Here is a 12,333-nt window from a genome sequence, read left to right as displayed (position 1 = left end):
AACCAAACCAGCTGACTGAGGATGATTGGCACTATGGAATTTCTGATTAATTCCAAGGCCCTTGCACACACTCTTCATCACACTCCCCACAAACTCACTTCCGTTATCTGACCACACAATTCTAGGCATTCCATACCGAGGAAAGTATTCCTTCAGTAGGATTTTCGCAGTGGACAAAGCAGTATTGTCTTTGAGAGGATAGGCCTCAATCCATCGGGAGAATGCGCAAACAACAACTAAAACGTATTTCAGGTTATTGCATCGCTCCATATGGATGAAGTCCAATTGGATCACCTCAAAGGGACATGAAGGGGGAGCAAAACTACCAGAAGGAGTTGGGGTTCCCTTACCGGGATTGTACAACATACATATCATACAATTCTTAATACCATCATTCTTCCACACAGGAAACAGCAATTTACAGATACCTTTCGCGCTAATATGTGCTAACCCATGTGCCATAGTCACAACAGCCAGCACATACGCATCAGGCAACATCCATCTTTTCTGTTCCGATAAGTCAATCCAACAACCATTCGCATCCAACTTTCCCGTACTTTCTTTCCACTTCGTCTTTTCAGTCTCGGTAGCCTCATTCTGAATTGCTTTCACACTCTCGATAGTGTTTTCACACATACTTGATTCTGCAGGCCACCTAACCGAACTCGTCACATACATTCGAGTGCTAAGGTTCCGGGCAGTCTCCTTAGCAGTCTCATCCGCAAACGCATTACCACGACCAACATCATCCGTCACCTTACGATGCGCACTACATTTAACAATCGCCACTTGCTTAGGCAACGTAAGTGCATCCAAAAGATCATTCACGAGCTGACCATGCTGAATCTTCGTACCATGTGACGTAAGGAATCCTCTCTCTCTCCACAGTCGTCCAAAACTATGTGCCACACCAAACGCGTATTGACTATCTGTAAACACATTCACCCGTTTATCTTTAGACAACACACACGCTCTCGTCAAAGCAATTAACTCAGCAGCCTGAGCCGAATTCTGACTTAACCTTGCGTTTTCCACAATCGTTCTCAATGTAACTACAGCATACGCAGTTGTCACATCACCGTTCGGCAACTTGAAACAAGAACCATCCACATACAAAGTACCATCGGGGTCTGTCAATGGAGTATCTTTTAGGTCAATGCGACCCTTAGTTTCCTCTTCAGTTTTGAGATAGCAGTCATGTACTGCTTCATCACTTGATTCTGTGTCGATCGGCAGCAATGTTGCTGGATTCAACACATTACATCGTTTTATCCGTATGTGACTGGCCAGCAACGTCAACTCATATCCAGACAATCTTGCACTTGTCAGATGTTGAGTTTTCGTTCGGTTCAATAGAGTGTCGACTGCATGCGGAACCATTACCGTGAGCATATTATCCATGACTAGACCTGCGGACTGTCGAATGGACGCCGCAGCTGCCGCTGTTGCCCTTAAACAACTCGGCAAGGCTCTAGCTACTGGGTCTAAAGTCGAAGAAAAGTAGGCACATGGGCGTTGCTTACCACCAAAAGGTTGTGTTAAAACACTCAACGCGCAACCATCCCTCTCGTGAACGTATAGTGTAAACGGCTTACTGTAGTCAGGGGTACCCAACACAGGAGCCGAACACAACGCATCACGTAATTCCGAAAAACTTTTCTGACATTCTTCAGACCAAGGTATTGGGGATGAAACATCCTTGCACGTAAGGGCTATCAATGGTTTCGCCAACAATGAAAAATTTGGAATCCATTGTCTGCAGTAGGACGTAATACCTAAAAAGGCGCGAACATCTCTCTGAGTTTTTGGCACAGTCATTCGGGAAATCACTGCAATTCTTTCTGGGGTCAACCTTCTCCCTTCTTTTGACAATAAGTGACCTAGATAGGTAACTTCTTGACAACAATACTGTAGCTTTGAAGGCGACACCTTGTGGTGTAAATCATGTAGATAGCGTAACAGTGATACTGTAGCCGTTTTGCAAATAGCTTCTGTATCAGCTGCCACTAAAAGATCATCCACGTATTGAATCAAAGCTGCACCCGTTGGTAATACAAAGGCATCAAGTTGACCTTTAAGTGCTTGGCTGTAGATTGACGGACTCTCACAGTAGCCCTGTGGAGCGCGTTTTAGCCTAAAGCTGCGACCACCTAATGAAAATCCGAATAGGTCTCTGCTTTCCTCTGCAATTGGGATGCTAAAGAAAGCATTCTTTAGATCGATCACTGTGAACCAGGAGGCAGTTGCCGGAATCATTGTTAGTAAGGCCGTAATGTCGGGAACCACAGGAAATTGCGGAACTACTATTTTGTTTACCTCTCTCAAATCTATAACAAAGCGATACACAGGAGGTTTAGTTGGGTCAGTTCGTTTCAGAATCGGCAATACAGGGCTATTACATACATTTCCACGAGTTTCTTCAACAACACCTTTTCCAATGAGATCATGAACGATTGCTAACAGCGCTCGTTCGCCCTCAAGAGAAATACGATATTGAGGTGAACGCGGTAATCGCGCATTTGGTTTCAATTGAATCACATAGGGTGGAATGTCTAACAGGCCCACGTCATTGGGACCTGTGGCCCATAGAGACGCAGGGAGGGAACTCAATTCCGGTGGGAATTTATCGACTGACAAATACATGGGAGAGATCACTCTCCGTCCTAATGTAAGCTCCACTCCTTCGGGGGAACAATACAATGTTGCATATAATCGTTTCAACAAATCCAGGCCCAAAAGATTTTCACCACAGCCTGTAGATAGAATCAGTGGAGCCGTTAGCTCACGAGGTCCAATCATAAGAGGCAAAGGGTTAGAGACTGGGTTACTAACAGGGGCGCCAGAGAATCCAACGGAAACATTCGTTAAGCCAGACAAAGGTGCGCCAGGGAGTTTTGAATGCATGATGGAACTTTTCGTCGCACCAGTGTCTAACAGAAAAGGCTCAACTACACCCGATGTAGTCACTGCAACGTAAGGCCCACTCTGATCGACCGGAACTGACACTACTCCCTCTCTTTGTCGTTGGCTGTCCTAGTAGTGGTCATTTACAACAGTCTCATGCTCTGCATAATAATCATCCACATTATACTGTGCAGATCGAACTGACCCCGCATTGCGCTGGTCAAAACAATTATTTGCGTCTGATTGATTTTGATAACGATCACTCTGATTGTGTGATGAACCACGACCTCTACCACGTGGTGCTTGTTGGGGACCACCGCCACGATTTCCTCGTGCTGACACACCATTTAGACGGTCTCGTAAAGCAAGACAATCATATTTTAGGTGTCCCTCTTTCCTACAATATGCGCACTGATTATACCCAAGTGAAGATCTGTAATCAAAGTTGTCAGAGCGCGGCTGTATTCTATCGAGCTGTGCTCGTGGTCGATACTGCTGTTGTGAATCATTTTGGTTTGATCGTGGAGGGTATGCTTGCTGCAACAAAACCTTCGTTTTGAGCTCCTTAGTTTTCTTTTCTACACGATCACTTTCTTCCTTTTCCCTATTCTCATAATACTGGGCCGTTGCTAGTATTTGCGCAGGGGTTGAAACTGCCCACGCACTTTCTGAATTCTTTAATTTGTTGCATAGCTCAGGCAACAAATTCGACACGAATTTGTCAACGAATAACCGCTGGCCTCCCTCAGCGCCCATGTCCTGGCCGCTGTGGTCGACAAATGCTTCCTCAAACCTTGTAAAGAAATCCGAGACACTCTCGTCTTTCTTCTGCTTACAAGCTGATAACTTATCCCAGTTCACCTTCATCGCTGGCATGAGAGTTTTCCTGAGCGTAATTATTTTCTGAGGCAAATCCAAGATCAACTGTTCAGGCTTGGCCCCACCGACTTGTAATGCATCAGCTGCTAGCAGTGCAGCCCAATCACCCCCTAATTCAACTGCGTGATTGGCTTGACGAATTTTAGTCCAAACTGGTTGCGGTACAACGTTGCCAAACAACATGTCGATGTCGGCAAGGTTCATAATAGAAGCTTCTATCAGTTGTGATAACTCCTTATAATAACCAGCCGGATTTTTACGCGGATCAGGCAAGGATTGCTTCACTTGCAAAACTTCTGATCGTTTCCATGGAAGATGTATCCACACTCTTCGAAAATGCGGTAGAACCGGAGGGTTTGCATTAGGATCGCCAGGCACCCACAGTGGCGGAACCTCTCTCATAGGATACTGACCAGGAACCGCTTTCCAGTTCTCAGTGGTATCATCTAATGACACCCGAGAATGTGCTGTGGGTCTGAACGCTAATAAGCGTTCCACGGCACGTCGTACATCGTCTCCTATAATCATACCGTTCGAAAAGTGACTCTGAAGTTCAATTATGTCGGACGGTACATTATCTACATCATCATAATACCACTCTTCTCTCAAAAAGTTACACATCTCCTCAAATACGAATCTCTGCGTAGGCTCATTAAACTGAGAAAACGTATCAAAGACTACACGTGGAGTGTAATTAGCAGGATGTCTTATCCACCTATGTGCCATTGTTACTAACGTCTCTTTCTCCCTACCACTAGGGATCTGACTCCGTCTCTGAGGAGTTTCAGATGAATCAGACGAAAATAACGGACCAGAAAGAGGTGAATAAAGGGTAGCAACAGAGTTAGGAACACGCTTACGAACAGAAGGGGAAAGAAAAACAGGGGCAACAACACTGGAAGTAAAAGAAGGCATAGTAGGAACAGACAAGGTAGTCGGAGTAGCAGAAACAACAGTCTGCGAAGGTACAGGTACAGGAGCAGTAGGAACGAGAACAGGTGGTGAAACAAACGTAGGGTTAACAGCGGGCTGACCAGCAGCCGCTGGAGCAACAAGAGGTACAACAGGAGGTACTACAGGAGCAACTACAGGAGCAGTAGCACCCTGTACATAAGGAGGTGGTGATTTCATCAAATATGATAACAAGGAATCCTCCTTCAAATCATCTTCTGTCTTTTCTGATTTATTCGGTAAAACTGGGTAACATTTATCTATTTTCATGTGATGCAATCTAGTAGAGATTTCCATGTCCTTTTCTTCTTTGTCTTGTCTACATTCTTTTATAGCTTGCATTACAGGAACAAACTCTTGCTTTTGATCCTTTTTGAGTTGTTTGATTTCTTTCTGCTTGGCCTCTTTACGCCATATCCGAAAGGAATCAAACATAGCTGGCCTAGCTTTCTTTAAAAATAGTTTAGCCTCAAGATTATCTAAAATCGAAAGTTCAAAAGTTCCATGTGGTGGCCATCTAAGATCACCGTCTTTCTTTGTATAACGGATCCAGTAATCATTATAGATTATAGGACCTACCCCATGTCGACTATAAAGATCATGTATCGGAGTTCCAACTGGAGGTATCGGACACGAGTCCTCCAACCGGGAATCCATTGCGCAACATTTGAAAATACGAAACAAACCACTATGGCTAGGCATCGTGCACACTAACCTAGTATCAAACTTCAAGGATTATCGAAGCAATGAAACCTCGTGTAAGTCAAAACCCTCGGTTTTTGGCAATTGCAACTGTCAAATAATACTAAGAACCAATACTAAGAACCACAAATGCAATGGAACCATGCAATACAACAAAGCCTTAAGGCTATTACAAAGCTCGGAGAGCTAACCACAAAGCCTGAGGAGGCTATTACAAAGCTCAGTGAGCTATTACAACAAAAACCTTAAAGGCTAACAACAAAGCTTTCAAAAGCTAGAACAACCACTAAGGACTGGGAGCGACCCACAAATACTTAACTCAGAACTTCAATGGCGTCTCCAGGAAGGCCCGTCTATCGTCTCGCTTGTACATAAGGTCTACGCCGGGCGTCGAAGACAGGTCGACAGTCAGGGCATCGGTCCGTCGCAGCCGTCAGGAGGCGGGAATCTTCGCAGGGAAAAACTTCGGGCCACTTATTTCGACAACAGGATCGATGAAGCGGGGTGCACCTTCCCTCGGAGATTTCACACGAAGTTCCTCACGATCATCAGGCTTTGGACCGGTACCGCTGAAGTCGCCCCACGTTGGGCGCCAACTGAAGGACTGGACTTTTAACAGTACCAGCGGTGCCAGGGAACAACACCTATAACCTTCATGGGATACCTGTTTCGGCGCACAAACTACAGAGACACGGGACACTTTCTTCGGCGTCAAAGATTCAAGGTTTATTTACTGCAGGGAACACAGAAGTCACAACAAGTACAACACGTGCAACTTGGGGAGACTGCTTCAAATTGGTTCTGTGGAGCGCTCCTTTTATACAGAATTTACTCATAGGACAACATGGTACACAAAAGTTTACAACCTGGTTCCCATAATTATCCCTCAGAGGGGTCGCTTTGGTCACTTTGGTACACATAAGGTCCGGAACATAAGTGCGGAAACATTTGGCGGTTCCCAACTGTAAAAACCCATCTTCCCAACATTAGTGAATTCCAATCGGCAGTAAAACAGATCGAAATAGGGACAAAGACAGGTGCAGAGGAAGATGGAGACAGTGGGGAGATCGAAAAGGGTGTAAAAGGGGAGGTATCGGGAAACACGAGATACAGGCATCAAAGGGACGTGCCTAATGAGATGCACGGCTGAGACAATAAACCGGCACGGCAAGATGAGCCTCAAGCGGGGCCATCTGCCTTACAGTATCATCCCCCCTCATCGTAAAAGATATTTACAAAGAACATGTGTCTTCCACAAATATCTTGAGAGTCCCAGGGTAACGAAGCGGACAGTGTCCGTTCGCTGGCTACTTGAGGGCAAGAGACAAAATGGATGCCGTATCTAAGATGGAACCCGTGGGTACAGATGAAAAACCCACATATTAAACGAACGGTTTAAGTTAGCACAGCGAAACTGCGCACACTTACTAAACTCGTCATTTGCGGTTCTTAGATACCAGACTCGACCATATTCGTGCGAGTCGAAAACATCACTTACAATTGTCACGGAACCTCAACCCGGAGACCAAAGAAATTAGCGCCAAACTCCCCTACATCCTCGAAACCTCTATCAACACTGCTGCCGCATTTCCCAACAAATGGAAACACACTGAGGTCAGACCTCTACTGAAAAAAACGACTGCTGACCTCAGCAAACTAAAAATGATTGCCCCATTTTGCTGCTCCCGTTCCCCACCAACGTTCTCAAGGAGGCCATCAACCACCAGCTCACCAAACACCTAGAAAACAACAACTTGCTTGATGCCACCTAATTCGGCTTTTGATCCAACTACACCACAGAAACCACCATGAAAGCCACCACAGAGAATATCAGATCCATACTCGAAGAAGGTAAAATAACAGCTCTGATCCTCCTTGACCTCTCAACGGCATTCAACATAGTACCACACCACACCTTTATCAACAGACTCAACTGTATCGGCGTCCTGGGGGACACCCGCAAATGGATCACATATTTCCTCAAAGGACGAATTTAGAAAATCTGTCTCCCACTCTTCACCTCTGAACCCAAAAACATCATCTGCAGCATACCTCAAGTATCATCCCTCAGTCCCATCCTCTTCATCACCTGCATTACACCCCTCACCGACATCGCCAATATCACGGACTCAACATCATATCCTAGGCTGACGACACCAACTCATCCTCTCGCTCACCGAAGATCCTTCCACCACCAGAACGAACTTCCACTACGCCATGATCATGTTTGCCAAATGGATGACGACCAACTGCCTGAAACTCAACACTGACAAGACGGAGGTGCTGATCTTCGCAAACACCTCCCCCTGGGACAGCTCCTGGTGGCCCCAGGAACTTGGACCCACACCCGCTCTAACTGACCACACCTGAAAACTCTGCATCATTGTTGATAGTAAACTCACCATGAAGCACCAATCAACGCAGTCGCCTCCTCTTGCTTCCACACCCAACTCACGCTCTGAAAAATCTTAAAGTGGATACCGGTCAAAACCATAAAAAACTGTCACCCATTACCTCGTCACCAGCCCACTGTGTTACGGAAACGTGCTCTACACAGACATCAACACCCTACTCCTCAAGAGACTCCAGACCATATAGAACATGGCATCTCATCTCACCCTCAACCTCCCCAAACTGACCCACATCACCCCCCACCTCCGGAACCTCCACTGGCTCACCGTCCGGAAGAGATGCCAGTTCACAATGCTCATACATGCCTACAAGTCCCTACACAACCAGCATACATCAACCACCAGCATACAGGACCAGCATACATCAACCACCATCTGAGATTCCACTACCCTGCCAGACACCTGTTCCCTGCCACACTGGCCCTCGCTCACACCCCCCTTCATCCACTGAAGATACAGCGTTGATCATTCCTTCTCCTACCTGGCTGCCATCGGCCTGAAACAACCTACCCCTCTACCTATGAACATCACCCTCCTTGGCAGATTTCAGAAGGGGACTCAAGACCTGGCTCTTCAACTGAGACTAGCTATACCTCGGCACCCGGATACGCTCACAGGTGATGAACTGTGCTTTATAAATGATTGATTGAGTGATTGATATTTTCACTTAGTTTCAAAAATCTAACTCAATAGTAAAAGTAGGTTTTTGATAACTTTAGTGGAAAGGTGATTTTAGGAGAGTGTATTTTGTGCTGCCTGAGAGTAATCTGGTTTAGGACTGGTGTGCCCTTCAATCCTGCTCTAGAGGCTCAATACACATTATTGATTGACTGTTGAATGAGCCTCGTCCTGGAAGATAACGGCCTCTGACACCGGTAAGGGAAGAGCAGTGTGCGCAAGTGGCCACTTAGCATGTATTTGCTATTTGAAAAGATGACTGAACCAGCTGGCATAACATAAGACACCTTTGACAGCTCTTCATTGACTTGAAAATGACAAATAGGGCTGTCAGGAAAGACAACCATTGATTCCCAGAGCCACCATATAATTTCAGGTTCCATACCCCGCATATTGGACATCAATTCTAGCACTGAGAGGGAAGGATACCTCATCTCAATAGGGCAGTGGCTAGAGGCAAGGCCAGAGCCTCTGCAGGTGGAGGATACCTGGACCATAATGGTTAAGGGAGTCTGGGAAGGTCAGCAGTAAACCAAGAGAAGAAGTGCTTGAAAAGGTGGTAGAAATTTTGCAAGAAAGAAGCCCAGATTGGCTATACGGAATTCTCTAATCACTGAGCCCTGTACAGGATAAGACTGGCACCTCACTGTGTTGAGACCTGACCGTGTGTTTATTAAGTTTGTAAAGATACCCTCTTCCCAAAATAATAACCCTTTTTTGGAAGTGAGTATTTTAAACATTTTGCATGGCCATCAGTCCTCCTCACATGTTTCTAACCTCTTTCCTACCTCAACTTCTAGATGCACGACTATGGAAAATTCATTATGCTTATCTGTTTTGTTCTGTCATTACGTGGAATTGTGTGGGCAGAAAAATATGATAATAATGATTCTGTGAACCCAGACTTTAGAATTGCGGCCAATAAATCAAGCCATACTTATTTAGCTTGACTTTTTACCCAAGAGGGTATCTGGGCGCTGTGCTGCAGGTAACAGTCGAAGAGCCAGGTCCTGAGTCCCTTTGTGAAGTGGGTCAGTGAGGGTGAAGTGCAGAGGTGGAGGGAAAGGGTGTTCTAGGACTTGGGGGTGAGGTGGGAGAAGGATCATCCTCCGAAGCGGTAGTAGCGGATGCGCGGTATCTGTGGGAGAGCGAGGTGAGCGGCGCAGAGGTTTCTGGGAGGTCGGTGGAAATTCAGGCAGTGGTTCACCTAAGAGGGTCTTGGTCATGGAGGGCTTTGTAGTCGTGGGTCTGAAGCTTGAATTGGCATCTCTTCAGGATGGGGAGCCAGGGGGGGTGCTTCTGGTCCTGAGTGCTTCAGGTCCTGGGTGATTTGGGTCTTTTTGGGCAGTTGGAGGATTAGTCTGGCTGCTGCGTTCTGGATCGTCTGGAGTCTTTTCATGAGTTTGGTGGTGGTGCCTGCATAAAGTGTGTTGCTGTAGTCTAGCCGGCTGGTGATGAGGACCTGCAACAACGTTTTTCTGGTGCTGATGGGGAGCCACCTGAAGACTTGGAGGAGCATGCGAAGAGTGCGGAAGCAGGCTGATGCGACCACAAATGCAACTACTTGTTTATTCATCCATCATTTGGGTTCCCAAAGTCTTTTGAGTATCTAACAGAACACATGTCAATGATGGTACCATCAGCTGTTGATGCTGTTATGAGTCCCATACTTCGTGATTGTACCATCCAATTTTGGGGACTGAGATTTGGCGGAGAAGTTGTATTGTTGTCAAGATGAATGTATCAGTTCAGAACTTTGTGTTTGGCACAGGAACAAGTACACACTACTCCACAAATTACCTGATTTTTCTTGAAAGCATTGTGCGATGGTTCTGCGTATAGATATATACAGCTTTTGCACTAGACCAAATTCGGCCCTGGACTGCGTTACCACCTGCGGCCACTGAAACTGTAATTTACAATTATTAATGAACCATTGTGCACTCATTGTACTGCACACACAGAGTAATGAGGAGCCGTGACATTTATGGGATATTTCAATGAAGAATGTAATGCTGCCTGTTCCCTTAAAAGTGGGCCATGGCATGTCATGTCACAATTCCGACCTGGCACACTAACCTACTGTTTTTAGGTCTTGCCTAGGCAGCACTTGCGCTGTCTCTTCGAGACATACTGTATTCAGGGTAGGAGCTTTAACCCCTCCGACGCTCATGACGAGCTCAGCTCGTCATGAGCCACGGTTCTCGTGTGCTCATGACGAGCTGAGCTCGTCATGACCGTTGGAACGCTCAGGTGTGGGGCTAATTCCCCTGCTGTGCTGGGCGTTCTAAGGAACGGGCGTGGTCATGACGACCACAGCTCGTCATGAGCACACGAGAAACGTGGCTCATGACGAATTGAGCTTGTCATGAGCACCGAGGCGCTGTGCGCGTCCCCCCCGCTCCCCCAAGCACAGCGGGGGATTCAGCCCCGCAGCCAAGGGGTTAAGCTCTGCCCATGATCCACCCATGTTTTTAACTGGCTCCTTTGACTGCCTTTCGTAAGTGCTTCTTTTTCATCAGTTAATTTCTTTTGCAGTCCCTCCTTTTCTACTGTTGTAACCTCCACTAAGGACTACACCTTTTACATGTGACTTTCCTCAGGGCATTTTATTTACTGTTTCATAGAATTCTTTTGTTGATCACTTCTTTGTCATAGCTGCAGTTGCAGGCACAACAACTATGTACTTCTCTGACCCCCACTAACTCGGACACGTTGTTGTACTAATTGTTCCAGTAATTTTGGGTGTGTACACCACGTGTGATCTTAAACAATGGCTCGCCCAACTCAATGATTTTTTTAGTATCCTAAACAATGGCGGCCATGCTTCTGGTTGTGCGCAGCTCGCCCCAACTCAACATTCAAACAATGGTGGCTGCGCGTCTTATTGTGTGCGTATAGCTCAACTCAACATTTTTGTTTAACATCCTAAACAATAACCGCAAATGCTGCCATAGCCCAAAACTAATGTTTGTCCTAAAAGCTCACTAGCTCTGAGCTCCCCCACGCCCCTGCTCAGCCTGAGACATGTCTTGTCCAAAGACCACATGCCAGGGTCTCAGATGCCTGCTCACTCTGCTATTTAAAAAACACCCTCTCTTTGATTTGTGACTTGGAGACATTATTAAGGAGACTGTGTTGAATTACGTGGCCTTGCTTAACAATGTTTACCCAAACGGCTTTGCTGACAAACCCGCCTTTTTTAAGTGGATTCTGTCCAATCCCAGCTTGTGAGGTATTTTTTTTGTTACACATTACGATTGTGCTGCTATATACCGAGACAAGCATTTGCAATGCAATAGGTCGGACATTATGGAAAGTTTGAGCTATTGGCGTTGCATTATTATTTGCAACTCTAATAGCTCAAACTTTTACTAATGCCAGACCTATTGCATTGCAAATGCTTGTTTAGTTGTTGTTGCCTGGAGTCCTGGGTGTTGCTATACAGATTACTGTTTTGTGGGAACCCGCAGACAACTCTTCACAGTTTATCTGTTGGCACAAAGAACTGAAGAAAAACTCTAAGACTATTTATGAGGTGGGTCTAAGACACAGACCTGCAGTGCAGCTTTTTAGCACATCCGGCCATCTAGAAAACAAAGGGCACCCACCCAGAGACAAAATATCCTTCCTGCGTCACCCACCTTCAGGTACAAAACTCGTGTTCAAAGGTAATTGCTCTCCTGCCAACCTCGCCGAGATGCAATAACGTAACCTCTTTTCTCCCCGAACAAATTATGTCTGTTTGAACAATTTAAAAACTGAAAATAGAAAGCAATTTAGGTTTCATCTGGCCATGCAGTGTTTA

The sequence above is a fragment of the Lissotriton helveticus genome, chromosome 4_2, assembly GCF_964261635.1.
Source record: "Lissotriton helveticus chromosome 4_2, aLisHel1.1, whole genome shotgun sequence".
Classification (NCBI taxonomy): Eukaryota; Metazoa; Chordata; class Amphibia; order Caudata; family Salamandridae; genus Lissotriton; species Lissotriton helveticus.
This window is presented reverse-complemented; position numbering follows the sequence as displayed.